Source organism: Schistocerca cancellata, chromosome 5 (assembly GCF_023864275.1).
Source record: "Schistocerca cancellata isolate TAMUIC-IGC-003103 chromosome 5, iqSchCanc2.1, whole genome shotgun sequence".
In the NCBI taxonomy this organism is placed as follows: domain Eukaryota; kingdom Metazoa; phylum Arthropoda; class Insecta; order Orthoptera; family Acrididae; genus Schistocerca; species Schistocerca cancellata.
In genome coordinates, this window is record NC_064630.1 from 318474110 (window position 1) to 318483282 (window position 9173).

General features: G+C 42.6%; 1 pseudogene; it reads right to left on the reverse strand.

Moving 5' to 3' along the window:
* Positions 1-7978: 7978 nt before the first annotated feature.
* Positions 7979-8096, reverse strand: LOC126189297 (5S ribosomal RNA; annotated as a pseudogene).
* Between the last annotated feature and the right edge of the window lie 1077 nt (positions 8097-9173).

The window sequence follows — 9173 nt, forward strand, 5'->3', positions numbered from 1 at the left end:
CGACGACGACACATTCTATGTTTCGTCGAAATAATCAGAAAGTAACTTTTGATAAGCAGCATTTAAATTTGTATGCAAAGATTGAGAAAGAGAATTAATTTCAAAGGGAAGATTTCATTTGTTATTATTAAGCAAGAGGTAGAAATCCTAAGGGAAGGTTTCATAGGTTATTGTAAAAGGGAAGGTTGCGTAACAAAAGAGATATAGAGGAGACGGGAAGGTTTCAATACGTCTACACATCAGTGAATGAGTTGGGGGGAGATCTTGGGTGAACAATTCTTTGTTTTTGGTTGTTGACAAAACATTTCACCTCGAAAATCACCTCGTCGTCTTTCTGTAAACGCCTGCCACGCAGTGGTTTTTTTCCATCCAAGGAGAATGTCTCTGGTTGCCGTGTCAGGAGACAAACTCTGGTTGTCAATGCAAGCAACTTGCGTGACTGCGTCCTGCAGATTTGGATGGGGCGATGTCGAGGGCGACAGCTTCCCTTGACACCTCGGCTTAACAGTATTCTGTAACCTCGTCAGGATATTTCGCTTGTGCCCTCCTCTGATATGTGCCGTACGCCGAGCAAGGTTAACGCACTGGACTCGCATTTGGGAGGTCGACGGTTCAAACCTGATTGCGACCAGGTTTACGGTCCTTTCCCTAAATCGCTTCAGGCAAATTACGGAATGGTTTCTATGAAAAAGGGCACGTCGGATTTATTTCCTTGTCCTTCCGTAATTCGAGCTTGTGTTGCTGTCGACAAGACGTTAAACTCTAATCTCCACCTCCCTCCTCCATCTTCCTTACAGGCATAATCTGTTAGCACCACACCACGGTAGTCGCTCAGCATCACCTTGCCCGAAGATGGTTACGTTTTCGTCCTTTCCACTGCTTGCTTCGCTCTTTTCTCTCGAAGCCATACTGAGAAGCAGAAGGCTGATTCACGGTGATCAGTCGGTGAAAGAAGTTACGTGGATTGGCCTGGCTTAGCAGTAATATTTCCATGTTTCTGAAATAAACTGCTTTCAGTTGTATACGAAACTTTACAGGACCACGACCGGTTTGTAATTTCAGGTTATAGCTTCAGGTGCACATCTACAGGATAGGAAACAGTAGGAATAGGCAGACCTCTACTGGTAATGAAATTACACTACGGTAGTTGGACGAAGAGGAAAGTTCATTGGTTGACACAGTATAACTAATTGTGTTTGCAGCCGTGCCAGCTACCTCTTTAGGATCAGGTGAACCTGTCCTACATTCTAAATAGACTATTGATAGGGAGTTAACGAAAAAGCAACTTGTTTTCTGTGAATGGCATGTGTATTGGGCGTAGCTCGAGGTATTCAAAGAGTATATTGAGAAAAATATGATTTTATTAAACTAAAGTATCTACATTCGCAACACGTGTCTCGAACAGGATTTTGTGTTGGCTGGAAGTGAGAGGTCACAACAGAGGGAGTGTCAGCTGGGTGATGTGGACGTACTGTAGTTCTCTTGAAACGTAGACAATTATATCCATTGGTTCACGAGCCAGTACTTTGGGCTTACATCAGCATTTGATAAAACTGGTACTTTTTGTCGCCACGGTTGTTGGTTCAAAATGGCTCTGAGCACTATGCGACTTGACTTCTAAGGTCATCAGTCGCCTAGAACTTAGAACTAATTAAACCTAACTAACTTAAGAACATCACACACATCCATGTCCGAGGCAGGATTCGTAACCTGCGACCATAACGGTCGCTTGGTTCCAGACTGTAGCGCCTAGAGCCGCACGGCCACTCGGCCGGCCACGGATGTTGTGTATTGATTCAAAACAATTCACAAAGTGATATGACACCTAATGAAAATATACCAACTCCAATTCAGCGGTAAACATAAACTGTTTCCCGAAGATCACTAGTTGTTACATTGTCTTTGGTCTTGAGTCGATAAGTGCGCACTGAGTTAAGTAATCGGTAAGGCTACTGAAAATATCCGGAAGTCTTGTTCCGCTGAAAACAAATTAACACCAAGATATAAGACTCATGAAAACTCCATTTGCTTTGTCGTCGAACAAAGATTTCTTTTAGTTGCTTTGTTCATGATTTACGTATTCAGTTTAGTACCTTCCCTAGCATTGGAAATTTAGGAAAGTGAAGTGATACGTCCAGTTGCGCAATTCATTTAGTAACTTGACTGTTTCCCATTACCTGATAATTTAAAGCGATCATATTATTTCATACTCCTGAACTTCGTTTCTTGTTAGTAGGGACTACTTAAAAAATAGTTCAAATGGCTCTGAGCACTATGGGACTTAACATCTGAGGTCATCAGTCCCCTAGAACTTAGAACTACTTAAACCTAAGGACATCACACACATCCATGCCCGAGGCAGGATTCGAACCTGTGACCGTAGCGGTCGCGCGGTTCCAGACTGTAGCGCCTAGAACCGCTCTGCCACACCGGCTGGCCGGACTACTTAAAATTGACGTCTAACAGCCGCAGTGTAGGCAATGTAATTCTGTTAAAAATGGTACTTTTGTGTAGTCTTATTCACTATGTAAACATGAACACCTGAACCATACAAAAATCTGTTATATCCTTTGCATGGGAGTTCAGTCATTACATTTTCTATACTGATGGAAAAAAATAATTATTGTAGAGTAATGGAATTTCAGGGATACATTTGTGTAGGTAACATATTTAAGTAATTAACATTGCAAGAACACAGGTTAATGTAAGCGCGATACAAGCTATTGAAAATGTGAAATACTGGTACACGAATAACCGCCAGGATGTTGAATGCAAGCATGTGAATGTGCATACCTAATGTTGTGCAGGTCCGGGACGTCAGTTTGGCTGCTGGAGTTCCATGCCCGTTGCACTTGGTCGATTAATACAGGGAGAATTAATGCTGTTTGTGTATGACGCTGGAGTTGTCGTCTGATGACGTCCCATATGTTTTCGATTGGTGACAGAACTGGTGATCGAGCAGGCCACGGCAAATGGTCGACACTCTGTAGAGCATGTTGTGTTTCGACAGTGGTCTGTGGGCGAGTGCTCTCTTGTTGGAAAACACCCCCTAGAACGCTGTTCATGAATCGCTGCACAGTAGGTCACATCACCAGATTGACGTTCAAGTCTGCAAGAAGCTCTCGACTGACACCACAGGTGTAAATGGTTTTTTTTACAAGCTCACAGCATTTCACCAGAACCGTATAAAAAAATTAAGCTTTTCATTCACTCTCTCTACTACTGATATTACGTGTTTGTTTCATTTCATATCTTTTCGTTTTCTGGCGAAGTGACGGACTCCAGTAGCTTACTGTGAGGACTGTTCCCCTCATTTTTCTGCTGAAAACAAACAAATGCTTGTAGCTTCACCGTGCTTACATGATTTGTGACGCAAACTTTGAAGGTCACTTTCCGTCTGTTAGCTTTCGATTGCGTTTGACAGTGTGTGAGCAGAAAACGACTGAAATGGAGGGTGTTACTGCGTCTCCCACCAGTTGGGACATACGTTGCTATTCGCTTCCTGCAAGCAGAGCAAGTCAATGCTTCCGAAATTTTTCGTCGTATGTGCCGTGAATTTGGAGGTGAGTTATGAGTAATAGTGTTGTGAAGGATGGGTGCAGAAAATTCAAGGCAGGTCGCAGAAATGTACACGAGGAGACTGGTCGAGGAAGACAGATGTGCCTAAAGCGCTTGTTGCAACAGGCTGACGAAAGTGTGCGCGCAAGACGACGGTTTACAATTTCCAAACTTTCTGAAGATATGCTTCAGATTTCAAGGACTACTCTCTTTAGCATTGTCACAGAGAGATTGTGCACAGTGGGTACCAAAATGTCTGACTGATGTGAACAAAGAAGAATGGGTTCGGCTTTGGCATTCCTTTGGTTCTACCATATGGAGGGGGAGTAATTTCTGAACCGTGACTGCCGAAAAGACACGGATGCGAAAAGGAACTCTGAAAACTAAGAAACAGTCCCTACTGTGAATCCACACTCGTTCTCCCAAGAAGTCCAAAAAATTTCAAGCAGACGCTGTTAAATAGCAATACGGTGGTTACAATTTTTTGGGATTGGAAAGAAATTTTGACAACAATTACCATCAGAGTAAAGCGTGAGAATACAGTAACGACGTAGCTTTAGTATGAGGCTGTAAGAAAACGCCGACGCTCAATCCACAACAAACGGCGCGGAATGGCTACCGAAGAGATCCGTTATCTGTTTTTTATTTGGTTCTTCGTCTTCCATTTATCCAAAATAAAAAGGGCGCCACTTACATTTCCTTACAATATCCCAACGGTGCTAATTCCCTGCAAATAGCAGAATCATGAAGTGATCAGTATGATAGTGGTGCTTAGCCTACCTGAAAAATGTTTCATATGTACTGACAGCATCAGCGGCCCTGTTTACTCATCCTTGGGGCACAAATGATATACTTCTGTTTCTTTCGAACATTCTCCATCTAGTATGGTGTACTTGATTCTACGAACAAAAAGATGTATTTCACTTGAGTTTTCATGAACCCATGCTTTTCCTTTTCTGAGAAGCTTTCTTTCTTTCAGGAACGTAATGATGTTTCCAGCTCTAATGTCCTATGCGGTTCTGCGATAGGGAGCTATTAGGAATACTGGTGTGCAGTTAGCGCATACAATCTTCTAAATATATAAACAGAGGTCTGTTTGCATTGCGAGACATTCTTGATAAAATATGAACCAGGGCAGAAACTAAAATGACGCGGTAAATTAAGTGTAAAATGTAATATAAGCAGCAAACACTTGTTGTTTCTGGGCACACTGTATGATGACGGGGACCGTTGACAGTAGTAAATCCTTCACTAAATTTTTCTTTGTTGTGGGACCTGCAGCATATATTATGTTACAGTAGAATATTTTGCTGAGAGTTGGAAAAGGGTATACTGTTTGAAATTTTGTTGTAGTATATAAGCTTATTTCGGATTGCCTTCATCAGTACATGTCCTGACGTTGTAAATGTACGTATGTCAACTTTGAGTAAACTAATATTGCTATCTGTTCTGTAGTTATTTATTGTCTAGTTGTCTGTTATAATATTATTTTCACCAATATTATAAAGTTGTTTGCTGTTGCACATATATTATAAGATGTTTTTTACTATCTGACAGCTGTAGAAAGTCAAATTTGGCAGCTAGCTGTTATATTGACAGTTAGTTGTTTCCTCAAATGTGTTTGTATACATAAATATGTTTGAATGAAGAACTACCTGTCAAACTTGAATTTCTAAAATTGTCATATAGTAAAAAACGTATTAGAATAGACGTGCAACGGAAAATTATCGAACAGCTTTAGAACACTGCTGAAAACAATATTATAACCAACAACGACAGACACCAATATTAGTTTACTCAAAGTTGGCGTATGTCCACTTACAACGTCAGGACATGCACTGATAAAGGCAATAAAGCCGAAATAAGCTCGTATATTACAATAAAATATCAAGCAGCATACTGTTTTCTAATTCTCTTTATACTTCACTAAATCAACTATGTGACTACATGAAGTACCTATTAGAGAAATACTGAGTAGTGTCAGAATCCTTGTAAACTATCCATTATTCTCCTAATATGATGAAAGTTAAAAGGGTAATTTAAGTTCTTTGTCCCATCGTTGGTGGAGCAATAAAAAAACTTAAGTGCATAGGAGCACTGTCGTTTGTACAACGTTTACAATACAGTTTCTAAGAGACAACAATAGTGAAAGATGGAATAAGTCAAATCTTGTTGCCTCGCCAGCGACTGACCAGCTAGGACGCTGTGCGTTACTGGGCACGATCTCCACTGCCACGGGCAGGGGTGTACAATTTAGAGGCGATCTTATAAATGGCTTCCCGCAGAGGCATCGAATCCAATAAAACCCGGAGAGCTTCTGTCAACTGGCTGGCGCGTTTCTGGGAAACAAAGTGCTCTCGAGCCGGCGGAGACCGGCTTAAATTGCGGTCTGAATTAATCACCCGGTATTCAGGACGCGAAAATCTCCAGACCTAGTTGGGTCGAGGCAGGCGCAAGTTGCTGCAAAAGAAACGCCATTAATATTGCGCCGTTGGAGACGGCGATTCCGCCTGCAGCGAAGTCAGCCGCAAGCATAAATTGTGCCAAGCGACAGCAGTCTTAGCGCCTGCGGCAGTGTACATTCAGAAGGCGGCTTCCAAATATTCTGCGACGTGGTTAACGGTTGTCGCCATACAAGCTGGTTCTTTTACGGAGGGCGCTCGTGTAAGTAAAGTTTCGCAGCCTACTGCAAAACGATTTCTTGCGAAAGTCTCTGTGTACGAGCCGACGGTAATACGGATGAAAGGACTGTTTTTTATGTTTCTTGAAGGAAGTGAAAATGTTATATCATGAACATCTTCAACGAACGCTACCAAACAAATACGCCGATGTTTTCATGCCTCTGAAATATGTCAATCAAAGCTACATGTTGATCTAACGCAGCCTACCACCAACTTCTCTCTTGTGCATATTCTTCATCTCGGTGTTGCACTTTCACCAAACATCCTTATTTATTTGTTGACTGTATTCCAATCTCTGACACCACCTGCAGTTTCTACTGTCTATAGATCCCTCAAGTACCATGGAAGTTATTCTCTAATGTCTCAACACACGTCCTCTCATCCTCTCCGTCCGCAGCTCGTGGTCTAGTGGTTAGCGTTGCTGCCTCTGGATCACCTGGTCCCGGGGTCGATTTCCGGCCCGGGTGGGGATTTTCTCCGCCAGGGGACTGGGCGGAAACTGAAAAAAAAGTGAGACTGGACAGTGAAAACATTGGGAATGTGTACGGGGGCTGATAATCACGCCGCTGAGCGAACCACAAACCGAAATATCATCATCATATCATCCTTTCCCGTTTTCTTATCAGTGCTTTCCTTATGTTCCCTTTCCCAGATTCTGTGGAGAACCTCTTCATTCCAGTACATCTTAAGTTCAACATCCTTCTATAGTAACACATCTCAGAATTTTATCTGTCTTCTTTTCTGATTCTTCCACACTCCAACATCCACTATCACACAATCCTTTGCTCTTAGTGGACATTCTCAGAAATTTCTACTTCAAATGAAGGCCCATGTTTGATACTACTAGACTTCTGTCACCCAGGAATGTCCTCTTTGTGTGTGATAGTGTTCTTTCCATGTCCTTCTAGGTGCAGCAGAATTCCTTAACTTCGTCTACTCCTTAGACCCCAATTTTGATGTTAAATTTATCGCTAATCTCATTTGTGCTACTCCTCATTACTTTCGCCTTTCTTCCATTCACTCTAAATCCATACTGCACCGTTATACACATGGCTTATTTTAAGTGCAGAAAGAAACGATTCCTACAGGCGACAAACAGTGTGCGACGGTGAGTACATATAGTTGTGGTGTGTCTAATGTTAGTGGAACTATAATATCAACAATGCGATAGAGTCTGCAGCTGCAATGTATTTTTTGAATCACTTCGTGATGCTTTCAGCTGTCATTCTCTTTATTTCACGCACGTTTGTACAATTTCGGCCTTATAGGATATTTTCAGGTATCTGAAAAGGAAGCTTCATACATTGGCTACATTAGCGACACTTGTGATTTTGAGATAGAAACAAGTCGTATCTGTAGATATAATGGCGCATTATAACTTACTTATGGTTGGTTTTTTAGTAGTAAATTATGCCATGTATGTCGTTGCCCCTATGACTCCATGTTATACCCATAAAACAAATCAGAAAGATTTTACGCTACTTTAAGAGGACGTTACTTTCGACTACTTGTTGCAAAGCTCTTACATTAAACTCCGTCCGACCAGACCTTGGAAGGCTCAACGGAACCGACCGGCCGCCGTGTCATCCTCAGACCACAGGCGTCACTGGATGCGGATACGGAGGGCATGTGGTCAGCACACCGCTCTCCCAGCCTATGTCAGTTTACGAGACCGGAGCGGCGACTTCTCAATCAAGTAGCTCCTCAGTTTGCCTCACAAGGGCTGAGTGCACCTCGCTTACCAGCAGCATTCGGCAGACCGGATGGCCACCCATCCGAGTGCTAGCCCAGCCCAACAGCGCTTAACTTCGGTGATCTGACGGGAACCGGTGTTACCACTGCGGCAAGGCCGTTGGCTTTTATATTAAGGTCCATGTGTTAAAGTATTTAACACTAATAAGGTAATAATTATTTTACTTAAGTTTGTTAATTAACCTGCATGTGCTTTTGTTCTCAATTATATTTAATCATCGTTTACTATTCGGTAATTATGACTGCATGTAATTTCTTTAAAATGACTTGTAAATATTTGTTCTTTTATTGTGGATGCACGTCATTTATGTACATCGTATTCCAATTGTAAAACCAGGTCTTGCAGATTCACAATTTCGTTCAGATTTTTTCAGAGTAGAAGATGTTCCAGAGACACCGCGTTAACCCACGTCTCCACTTCGCTTCTACATTGAAAAGTCTCAGTTCTCAGCAAATTGAGTGTTTGCCACGTGGTGAATTGAAAATATTGTCCATTGTTCCTTGTGTAACAAATTCTGGGTGTTCTGGGGATGATTCCTTCCAAGGTCTAATGTGTTTTGGGGTGATATCCAAAGGTCTGTTTCTCTTCTTTATGCATTTACTTGTACTGAGACATGAAGTACTAATTAGTGCTAATGAGGTACGGTCGACATCTAGTTCTTTCCTGCTCACTTACATCTAAATGGGCACTGACAGCCAGATACCAGAGTCCACTTACAGAGTTTTGCTTTAAATAGTCTACCACAACGTTTGCAGCTACGTGGAGTGCGACACTAATTTAGTTCTATGAGTTTCGGACGTTGTAATGGTTGTGGACAGTACATCTACACTCCTGGAAATGGAAAAAAGAACACATTGACACCGGTGTGTCAGACCCACCATACTTGCTCCGGACACTGCGAGAGGGCTGTACAAGCAATGATCACACGCACGGCACAGCGGACACACCAGGAACCGCGGTGTTGGCCGTCGAATGGCGCTAGCTGCGCAGCATTTGTGCACCGCCGCCGTCAGTGTCAGCCAGTTTGCCGTGGCATACGGAGCTCCATCGCAGTCTTTAACACTGGTAGCATGCCGCGACAGCGTGGACGTGAACCGTATGTGCAGTTGACGGACTTTGAGCGAGGGCGTATAGTGGGCATGCGGGAGGCCGGGTGGACGTACCGCCGAATTGCTCAACAC